General features: G+C 42.0%; 1 long non-coding RNA gene across 1 annotated transcript; it reads right to left on the bottom strand.

The window, feature by feature from the left end:
* Positions 1-2,310: 2,310 nt before the first annotated feature.
* Positions 2,311-3,357, bottom strand: LOC112841232. The gene is made up of 3 exons (XR_003212843.1): positions 3,307-3,357; positions 2,771-2,841; positions 2,311-2,410 (listed from the first exon to the last, which is right to left on the bottom strand). It is a non-coding gene; the product is annotated as an uncharacterized LOC112841232 (long non-coding RNA).
* Between the last annotated feature and the right edge of the window lie 8,328 nt (positions 3,358-11,685).

Raw genomic sequence — 11,685 nt, 5'->3', positions numbered from 1 at the left:
AAGGACTCTTATTTTTTTTAATAAGCCTTGTCATGCCCTTGATATGGCACAAGTATGAACAGGTTTCCCTTCTCTGGTTTGTTGTGAAGCCACCTTTATTTCACAAATCAGCTGCAGAGCTGTTATTAAAAAGCAACACCCTAACCAACGGTGAAGACACAGCTCCCACATCTTTCAGGTCCCCTTTCTACCTTCCCTTCCTTATCTGCTCTGACAGCATTTAACTGTGTCAAAAGCCCAAGTCTTAGCGACACAATTTCCTTTCCCCTTGAATCTTGCGGTGCAAGAAGAGCTTTGCTTTTATAGAGACATGTGGTTTAGTCCTCAAGTCATTGAGGAATATCAGCAGTGTCTCAAATGCAGCATTCCACCTCCCAGCCAGCAACAACGCGTTGGAGAGGCCGTTAGCCCATCATTCCTTGATGTTCTGGACTCATGGTCTCAAGGGAACCCATTAGCATTTACAGTTTGAGGCAGTTCTCTCCTCCCCTGTTAATAATTACCCAGGGAAGGGATAATTAAAATAGGTTCTGAGGCTATGAAGAACCTCTGTCCGCCTTCGCTACTTACAGAGCCAAATGAGAACTTTAATGTAGATTTGGAGACAACTCCTGAAGGGTTTTGCACCTTTGTCATGTTCTTGTTGTCATTAAGCACGATCTAATCCTCCATTTCATTTCATTAACCTGAACAGAGACAAATTTTGAAATGTGACTGCAACACAGCACCAGTAAAATTTCCCTAGACACCTGATAAAGTTCTGTCATTATAAAACAGATAATGTCATGGGGATAGACAAGAATGCAGGAATTAGTAACTGGTTAGCACAGATTTCCTACAGCATTCCATCCAAATTACTGAATCTCTGTGTCTTGATTTTATCATATAAAATGAAAAATTTTCTTTCATCCAGTCATCAGTTAAAGAGATTTTGAGTAGGGATGTGTTCTCTGCCAAGCACATTTGTCCTGTGCTGCCAACAACCAACAACAGCACCAGAAAAACCGGGTCTGTGACTGAGCCCTTTTGGCTAGGCAAGGCAGGAAAGTGCACAGGTTAATGTGCAGTGTGAGATGTATTTTAGCAAGACTTTGAGATGGCTTTGAGAGCCATCACTTTGAGTGCTGCTCATCACTACCTGGTGTGAGTGTGCCCGCAGCGATCTCTGCTGATGGCCTCTTGACAGTCCAGCAAAATGATATAGTAGTCAGTGTTAGTGGCACAGGAGCCTTGCTGCAAAAATGCTATGGGAATTCTCGTGGCATTTTAGGAAGAGCTGGTTTAAATTCAGGCTCCAACACCTTCACAGTGTATCCTTTTTTAAACCTGAACTGAGGTGGCTTGCACTGGGTTTGTACTACCTGTTGCACTCCCAGGGGTCTACAATGGGAGCAAGGAGACACATGCAAAGCTCTACACAGAGCCTGGCCCCTGAACTAGAAATCTTTGGCCTGTCTCTCTTAGAAGATTCCAAAGATTTGAAATCCTTGGTCTGCCTCCCTTAAAAGCTGTCATTCAATTTGATGGGGGGGAGGGAAGAGCAGATGAAAAAATCGAAAATAAATATGCCTCCCATTTTTCAAAATTTGATCTGTTTTAACTAAAGCCTACATTATTCATGTGCTATATATTTTATTGCTGTTAGTTTCAAAGCTGTTTGAAATCACAGATCAGTTTCTCAACCACGATGTCTTTATTATGCGTACATAAATCATGCATGGAAGGGCCCTGACAGTTGACGACGTAAACTCTCAGGAAGCAAAGCCCCTAAGCCATGTAAAAAATGTATGTCACAGAAAAAGAAGTATGTCATCTTTATTTCCTTTTTATGGACATTTTTGTCTTGTCATTATCAAGGAAGACTTTTTTTTTTCCCCTGTATTTCTGTTTAAACGTAGTTAGAGCAGAGGTAATTTGCAATGGTATTTCAATGACACAAATGGAGTATACTTCCCCACATCTGCCTGCATCTTCAAGGATGAGCGTGCTGTAATTATTCAGTTCCAGTTTCATTAACAGCTCTGCTGTGCCCAATATGGTTCATAAGTATTCTGGTGAAATGCAGGACAAAGTTCATTGAATTGTCAGGAGCATTTGGGTGATATAGGGCTCATGCAAATTATATTAGAGTTGGGTTGTTTTGAAGCCATAGTTTCATTGCGAGATTTGATCAGATTATTGTGGGGGTTTTTTTGAGCAGAAAAAAAAGTAAAAGCCCTTATTGTGCTGCAGCTGATAATCAGGAAAAAAAATAGGATAAGAAGCGGAAATACTCAGCTAAGAATATAAAATTAAAAAAAAATAACCCCCCTTGAATTTGCAGTTGAAATTTTCAGTTTCTCAAAGCTGTGTTTTTCTTTTCACTTGCTTAATTCTTTTTTATAGGGCGTGCAGTTCAGTGAATGTACCTCTTTAATAAAAAAAACATTTTTTTGATGGAAAGTTTTGGGATAGTCATAAGTAGCAAATGGTAGCAGGTAAAACTTGAAGGGAATCTTTTGTTCAGAAAGCAAATAATAACCCTCCAAATAGGAAATTGGAGAAACTAACTATGAAGCACTGGACAATGAATGCCTGTCTGTATATTGGGTTAAGGACCAAATTTAAAAAAAAAAAAAAAATAAATAGAAAGAGACAGACCAAAAATTAATTTGTTTTTTCCTGCAATGAACATTCACACACTGAGCTTTCAAAAGCAGGGCACTGTAGACAGACTGGTGATTCCACATTTCAACACCTGAAGAGCAATGAGCATCTAAGAGCTACCCACCCCTATTCCTATGTTTATTGGAGTTTGGGTGTTGTCCTGTGTGTTGTCACTGCCTGCTGAGAAGGTACCTCCTAATAGAGCGTGGAAAAAAATTACACTTTTTTTCCCAAGCAGCTCATCAGCTTTGAGTTGAGTACATCCCCCTCTGTTCACAACCATCTTCCACATCCGCCTTATTGCTGTGTGATGCCTCCCTTTATTGAGCAACTAAGACTAGTTTACTCTGTCTGCAGGATAAGACAGGCATGTACATACTCATCTAGAGGGAAATAAAGCTCATCCTTCGGGTTGGGTGTTAGGAAAGCTCTCTTCACCCAGGGGATGCTCAGGTACTAGAACAGGCTCCCCAGTGAAGTGGACACGGCCCAAGTCTGCCAGAATTCCAGGAATGTTTGGACAACACTCTCAGGTAGATGGAGGGACTGCTGCGGTTATTTTGTGCAGGGCCAGGAGTTGGGTTCGATGATCCTTGTGGGTCCTTTCCAACTCAGGATACTCTATGATTCCTCCTTTGTTCCCTCTCAGCTGTTTCTGACATTGCTGATATCTCATTCATGGTTCCTCCTCATTGCTCCAGGGCTCAGTGGTCACAATGGTCGATTCATCAGAGCAAACATGAGCCCAGATAAATAGCTCTTGTTAGGTCACAATTCACAGAATCACAGAGTCATTAAAGGTCACAGACCTCTAAGATCATGGAGTCCAAATGTTAACCCAGCACCACCATGTTCACCACTAATTCATCTCATTCCTCTGCTTCTGATGGAGTCCCTGTTTCTCTGCAAAACCTTAGCACTGGAGACTTTTGCTCAAAGAAATCCCACCCACTGTGTCTCGGCTCATTGGGGAATCCTCTTTTGGGGATGAAACTAAAGAGAACCAGGAGCAGCGAGTGAACGCCGTGCTGTCTGTCTCCTGAGAGAAACACACAGAGAAAGGAGGAGCAGATATACAATTCTGTCTGTGGGGGGAAATTCAGAACCAGTTGAGATGCTTGTTACTGCTTTTATCCTCTTATCTATGCAAATTAGGGGGGTTCAGAATTAAACAGAAGTGCATTAAAAGGAAACCTGAAAGCAGGATATGTTTCATACGCTAGTCCTGCTCTCTTCCTTTGGAAAGGCACCTATGGATAGATTTTCATTAATAATTTCACCCTATCTCTTCGCTGATGTAAATTTACAAGCAAGAAGAAGGAAAAATGCCAAATGAAATGTTGCAGGCAGACTGGTGATATAATTAGCATATGATGCATAAGACAGAAGAATCCCAAGAAGCAAAGCTAGAAGTACATGTACCTATTTGTGACAGCCTTTGGGGGAAGATTCAATTCATTGAGGATCAGCTGTGTTTGCATTTTGCTTTTTCTTTCTCTCACGAAGTGAATCTCTCCTAGGAATGTCCTTTTTCCTTAAGCTTTTGAACTGATGAAGTACCTGCAAGAAAGAGGGGGAAAAAAAGGCAACTTTAAAATAGATAAGCTGCTTATCTCTTTAGCTGACTTGAATTTGCTGCTGTGTGGAGGAGGATGCTATCAAAACCAGAAGTTTAGAAGTTAATAATGCTGGAAAAGTTTCTAGATGTGCATCACCAGTACATAACTTGTGCTGCATGTTATTCTATATATTGCTCCTAAATCACTGCTGGAGATAAGATTAATCCAGGTACATTGAATTTTCTCTTTCAAAAGTTATTTGTGGTGTTTAGCAGAGAAAACGGGACTTGTGTGATCATACTTGGTGCCTGTCCAGCTACTTGACATTCCCTTTCAATAACCTGTAAACCCGCAGATCAACTTTGGCAGAAGGGCAGAGGTCTCAAAGATATTAAATTCCAGTGTTTTTCATGAAATCAGAAGCTTTTCTGTTCAGTTCTAGCCACACTCTGGCCTTTATCCATGAAATTACTGGTCACTAATCAGCACATGAATTTCTAAGAGCCATAAGTGCTGCTTCATCCTAATTGGGACTCAGAGGAAGGATTAGAGAGTGCTCAGAAGTATAGGAATTGGGAATGTAAATAGGGATTGCATTCCCTCAGCAGCACCTGGGGGACACATGGAACTCAGAGAGCTGAGGTCATTCCGATGGGGTGGAAGGAAAACAGGACACAAATCCAGAAGAAACTACACTTTTTAAACAACTTAGTTCATTCAGAAACCCCTTTTTTTCAGAGACATTTGATTCAAGACCTGTGAATATTAAAGAAAAAATTCCCAATGGCTTCTTGGATCTGCTCAGGGCTGGGGAAAGATTTATGAAAACAGCAGCCATTCATTAAAAAAGAATTTTGAGAGATGCTTAGTGCTGACATTGTGATTTGGTTTATTGTACAAATAAATAGTTATTTGAACAAGAAAGTCATCTTTGGACTTCAAGAGGAAACAAAATACTATATTTAGAGAAAAAAGATAGATATCGGCTTACTGTCACAGACAAATTTAAATAGCAAATGTTGCATTTTAATCATCTTTACTTTAAACAGGGTCTTTGATTTGGTGACTTTCTGTGTTTTCCTATGGTTTTAAAAAATCAAATCTGTTTTAGGAGACAAAATACTACTTACTGTGATTTGAATAGTGATACGATCCAACACTAACCTGTTGCTTTCCAAGATTGACTATACTGTTTGTATGAACAGTAACACAATATCTGCCTAAATCTTTCACTCCTGCTTGGTCATTCTTAGTGGTTTTCTCTTAAAACTCCAATTTTTTTCTACCCTTGACAGCAGATCCAGCTCCTCTCGTACACTGCTGGAAGTGAATTGAACCAACCTTGCTCTGTCTGACTATGAATCTTGAATTCTTTCCTACACCACTTTACAGACTAGTGGTTACAGCAGTTTCCTGAGAGGCCAAAAACAGGGGTTTGACACCCTCATGGAGGGAAAAGAGTGGGTATGGATATCCCCTTTGTGCACGAGTTCTGTTGTTTGAATGAAGGGTCTCCCTTCTGGTGTGGTAAAAAATGGCAAAAGTCAAAAACCCTAGCTTTGGAGGTAATTTGAGAAAACCTATTGGCTCATGCATCTCATGGGAGAAAACCAAAGTCATTGCTGATTTCTGGAAATTTATTGGGAGTGAGAAAAAAAAATCAGGCATCTGGAAGAATTAACCATAAAAACCTGTGGTGCCCTTGAAATGTAACTCCTGCAGGACTACATAACAGCTGAATCAGCATCACGATTCTGGATTTGGGCATCTGAAAATCATACTTGCTGCACCTCTCCTTTTTCCAGGCTCTGACCTCTCTGCTCTGTGACAGCAGAGGTGGCTACAGCCCGTTTGGTGTGCACCCACCACCAGCACCAGGAGAGCAGGCAGGAGCTCCTGGGCTGTAAACGTTCCAGCTCCTGGGTGTGCTGCACGTGACCTTCCTTGTGGCAAAGCGTTGTGGAAGGAGATAACCTTCCACAGTGAGTTCCCAAAGAGCCTCACAGATCTCATGTGCCTCACAGCTGCCTTTGTCTTTGATGTTCAGAGGCCTGAAGCCCCTCTGCTACGGAAATAGGTTGAGAGAACTGGGGCTGATCAGCTTGGAGAAACTGAGGGGAGACCTTAGAGCCTCTTCCAGTGCCTAAAGGGGCTCCAAGAGATCTGGAGAGGGACTTTGGACAAGGACATGGAGGGACACGACAAGGCAGAATGGCTTTAAGCTGAAGGATGGTAGATTTAGATTAGAAATTAGGAAGAAATTCTTCCCAGTGAGGGTGGTGAGGCCCTGACACAGGTTGCCCAGAGAAGCTCCGACTGCCCCTGGAAGTGTTCAAGGCCAGGATAGATGGAGCTTGGAGCAACCTGGTCTAGAGGAAAGTATCCCTGCCACAGCATAGGTTGGAATGAGATGATCTTTAAGGTTCCTTCCAACCCAAATCATTCTATGATTCTACAATTCTCATGGTTCTGGACTCCGTTTTTTTACCAGGGAAATGTTCATTGCTGTGCTATGATTTATGAGTTTTAAGGGCAGAAGAGACCAATGGTCTGGCCTGTTTTACAGTGCTGACTATACATTTCACCCAGTGACTCTTGCATCTAGCTCCACAAATCAGGGCTATGGATCTGCAGCATATTTATTTCATGGGAAAGGTATCAGGTGGACAGCACTGGTTGTTGAAAATCTCTGCTCAGCCACTCAGATACACCACTTTGGAGAAAGCTCTCTCTCCCACCACTACCCACTGTCCCAGTTATCTCAGCTAATGAGATTTCATTGCTGTCTTAATACATCTTTAAAAAGAAAGATGCTTTTGTCACCCCTCATTAATCATCTGAGTCATAAATTTCTCATCTAGTATTTATTTTATTTTTACATTTTTGTGCCCTTTGTATCATGCCGGAGGCTATTGCATGCAAAAAGTCAGGCTCTAAAATAATACCAGTATTGCTTCTTTCATGCCAATTGCACTTTACTTCAATTTTCCTATATTGAAATTTTTGGAAATATTAGGCAACCTTAAAATAGGGTTCACCTTTCGAGACAGCTAATTTTTCAGTGTGCTCTCAGTCATGTTCTTACCTCTTTCTTCAGTGAAAATGCCCCAGCTCTCCCCTAAAATATTTTCCAATGTTGAAATTTTGTCCTTAAAAAATCCTTGTTCTTACTGCTTAGTGGAGGGACTTGACATTGGGCAAGAGGAACGTTAGGAACATGTCAGTTCTGACTTAGTGGTGATACCCAAAGTTGGAACACCCCCGTGAGTTTATGTCTGCGGCACATCATTGTAACTAGCACACCACAGAAGACACAGCCCTGAACAGTGCAGGTAACTCTTACCATGACTGCACTGCAAATGAGCTGGAATTGCAACTTGTGTAATGCACCCAGTGCTTCAAATCAGCTCTCTTTGAGCAGCAGTAGCACTGAAGTGAGTGAGCTCAGATTCTGCCAAAATGCTGGGTGAACCCCTAGGGGGCTCATTCATGTGGATCCATCCAACCAAACTCCATGTTTTCAACATCAATCCCATTGTTTTCACACAAGGCATCATCCCACCTTTGACCATAGCACAGACATACCTTTTAAACCTGTGAGTGCTCTGTGCTTTTTTTATTAATAACCACATGTTTCAAAACAAAACCTTTAGGTTTGAGGAAACAGCCATTTTGCTACTTTGAGCTTTGCTGATCCTTCAAAAAGCTCTCCTGCCTGTAGCTGATGTTTTCCTAGTCCATGCCAGACATTTGTGACTCAGAAAAGGTAACCAAGATGCACATATGGAAATCTATAGGTCTTATAAGTACAACCTTCATTAGACTTTCAGTCTATTCAGGTTCCTGAGAGCAGAATCAGGAAGCACAATTCTTGTGCCTTTCATATTGTGGAAATGGCGTCAAAGTACCAGAGGGCAGGGTAGGACAAGATTTTCTTGGCTGTGAGAGTGATCAGGCCCTGGCACATGTTGCCCAGAGGAGCTGTGGCTACCCCATCCCTGGAAGTGTCCAGGGTTGGATGGGGCTTGGAGCAACCTGGGATAGTGGAAGGCATCCCTGCCCATAGCAGGGGATTGGGCTAGGTGGTCCCTTCCAACACAATCCATTCTATGATTCTACAACTCTGTATGCACCCCTGATTCATCTTTATGCTTTCTACAAAAGAAGAATTTTTTCTTCCAGGAATGCTCTGTGCTATTCTATAAACCCTGTGCTATGGGAAGCATTGGCACTGTGTAGCCCAAAAAGACTGGCCACTTCCATCCATCCACTATAAACAATGACCAGTGGGTCAAGGGGAGATATTTTGCTGAAATTTAACCACCTGAGAAACACTGTAAGAAAAACACCAAATGGAATTGCTTCATCCTCTCACCCTTCTCCTCAGCCCAGATGCCAAACTCTGCAGGCAGTTGGGGGCCTGTAGATTGGCTTTCACTTGGAAAACACCTCCATTCAGCCAGCAAGCTACATTCACTGGCCAGCAAGTTACATTCACTGTTTATCTAATTCTTTATGTCTTTTTTTCTGTCAAGCGTCCTTTACATTGGTGGTGTTGATAGGCCTGGGGATGTGCATGGAGTAGTGAGAAGAAACAGGGAGGGAAAGGAGAAGAGAGCAGAAAAAGCAGAAGAGGAGGAAAGAAGAAGGATAAAAATGGTCAAGAGAAAGTAGAATTAGTCTGTATCCATCAATGAAACAGAAGGATACACACACGGGGGGGGGGCGGGGGGGAAGAAAAAAAAAGAAGAGCTGGCAAATACTTTGAGGAGAAAACTGGAGGAAAGGAAACATGAAAAAAAAAAAAAAAGAAAGGCAAACACAGCTGGGTGAGGGCGTTTTATAGTTTAATACCAAAAATGTGCAAACAAAGCAATGTAAAGGCTGTGGTGATATTTGAGTACGTAATGGCAGCAGCTGCTGGAAGGAGTCAGGTCCTCACCTGCAGCAAGCACACACAACCCCACCAGAACAACACAGCCTACCCCTACCCCTCAAAGGAGCCAGTTCAGTTAAAAAACTGATGCATAATATACAAACTTGAGGTATTTTTCAAATCCAAGATGACATTTCGACCTAGTTGAGCACTAGTCAAAATAGCTCCAAGAAAAAAAAAATACATTACCTGAGAAAGCATTCTGGTAGAGGCAAGAGTTTGGTTGTAGAGCTTGAATGGACAGAGCTCGTGTGTAACCAGTAACCCCCTGCATTTGTTCAGACTGGGCACAGCAACAGGGTGGGTTTGAATTTGGGGAAATGAGGGAAAACTTGAAGGAGGGTAGGAAGAAATCCAGAGCTTTACGTTTCCAGAGAAATGTTGTTAATTAGATTTTATTATTTTTTTAGTTGAAAAAAAGCAATCTGCTTGGATGCCTTCATTTCTTTGTAGATGAATTTAGACCCTTGGGGGTAAAAGTTCTTTTCAGCACTAATAACATGCAAACACACATGTGCATTAATGGAGTTTACTTTTTTAAACAAGCTCCCTTTTCCTTATATCATCTGTCTCTTCTTGTATCCTTCAGAAATAGCTTAGCTGGGAAAATAGATGCAGTTTTTAATATGAAATCAGAATTTTTTATTAAATTTCCTCGACTTTTTAGCCAAATTTTTCCATCTGGACTCTGAAACTGCCATCTCCTGATATCGCCATTAAAAAAAGCAAACTTTGCATAATTTTTAGGTATTCTACTGCAATATCTCTGTCCTCTCTTCATCAGCTTTTGACTTTTCAGTGCCAACCCGATGGCATTTTTTGAAATGAATGCCCAGGAGTGCAGCACAGAACTGCCATTTCAGACTCTCAGCAAACTCAGCCTTCGTTGAACTGGTGACATCTCACTGAAGTTTTAAAAATACTATTTTTTTTTTTTTTTGGCTGGACAAAGAGGGTTACAGGAATGAGACACCACCAATTTAATAAGGATTTGGGAAATCATGTGGGGCTTTTGCTGTCACATAATCAAGACAATGTGAGCTGCATCAGGCAGTGTTAAATGAGGAGTGAAAAACAGTCTGTCCTTAGACTCCCTTTCCCACAAACATGGAACAGGAAATTGTCCTTATTTCTTACACCAACCCAACTTTGAACTCTGCAAAGATAAACAGCGTATAGCAAGTTAGCAGCACAATTTCAAACTTAAATTTGCACCCAGTACAGACACAATTTAGGTCTAGGTTAGTTGCTGGTGACTAACACTACCCCTGTCTCTCAGGCCTGATTTAATGGATATTGAACAGAGCTCTGACAAAATATAAGACAGTTTGCCATGCTAAGCCATGACAGCTTTGTTAAAGGGAAAGGCTCTCCAGCTTCAGTGGGTCCTTCTTGGCACAAGGAGACATGCAAGCACTGCCAGAATACAGAACACCTCTGCCCTTTCTTAAAGTAAAAGCCAACATATTTGGAGGACTGCCACTCATTTAACTAGGCTCCCCAACCGCATCTTTAATTGCAATTTATGGAATGCATTTATTGCTGCGAGATAGGCACAATAGGCTTTCACAGTCGACTGCACAGTATCTCTCCACAATCTGTAACTCTAAGTAAAAGGGTCTCCGGAGAAGAATATAACAGTCCATCCTGTTTTAGCAAACAAACAAAAGCTTAAAGGGCTCAATTCCCAACAGCGCATGAGAACTGAAAAGGAAACTACCATTTCTGGAGAATATTGAGAGTTTCAACCATTATTCCAGTGTTTTAATCTTGAAAGTTAATTTCCTGGGGGCAAGTGGATGAGCTCCAGGAGCGCTCTAGCAGGTCTACTGTGCTGGTGTAAGTACCTAGCAGACCTCCCTGGCTAAGGCTGGCTAAACTCAGCGAGTAGGTAGATGTCAGATGTTGGCACTGGTGATTCAGTTGCTGGATCTCTTCCATCTGACTCAGTGTTGAACGAGTGCCCACATGTATGCCTCTGGAGAGGCCACCTCTCAGCAGAGCAGAAAGCCCAGACTACTAAGTTGTTAGAGTCATTAAAGGTTTCCTGGGCATTTTCTGCATCACTGGAGGAGTTTATAGGTGTCTTTACAAAGTAAAGCCTGGGTCAGTATGATTTTTATTCGAACTGCATCGGGATTTAACAGGGCTATGATGATTCCCAGCACAAGTCATAGCCCTGAAGCCATGGCAAGAAACTTGGTTCAGCTTGTACACATGCATAGCATGGAGGAGGAAAAGGTTTTAAGGTGTTTTTTCCAAGCTTTCTACCCTCATTAGTCATACAAGGAGTGTTGGAGGTCACCTGGTTTGTTCAGTCTGGAGAAGAGGAGACTGAGGTCAGACCTCATCAGGATCTGCAGCTTCCTCATAAGGGTTATCAGAAGGTCAGGCACTGATCTCTGCTCTCTGTGAGCAGTGACAGGACCCCAGGGAATGACCTGAAGTTGTGTCAGGGAGGTTTAGGCTGGATATGAAGAAAAAGTTTTTGCCCCACAGGGTGGTTGGGCACTGAACAGGCTCCCCAGGGCAGTGGGCATAGCA

The sequence above is a fragment of the Manacus vitellinus genome, unplaced genomic scaffold, assembly GCF_001715985.3.
Source record: "Manacus vitellinus isolate BGI_N305 unplaced genomic scaffold, ASM171598v3 scaffold_42_pilon, whole genome shotgun sequence".
Lineage (NCBI taxonomy): Eukaryota > Metazoa > Chordata > Aves > Passeriformes > Pipridae > Manacus > Manacus vitellinus.
This window is presented reverse-complemented; position numbering and strand designations above follow the sequence as displayed.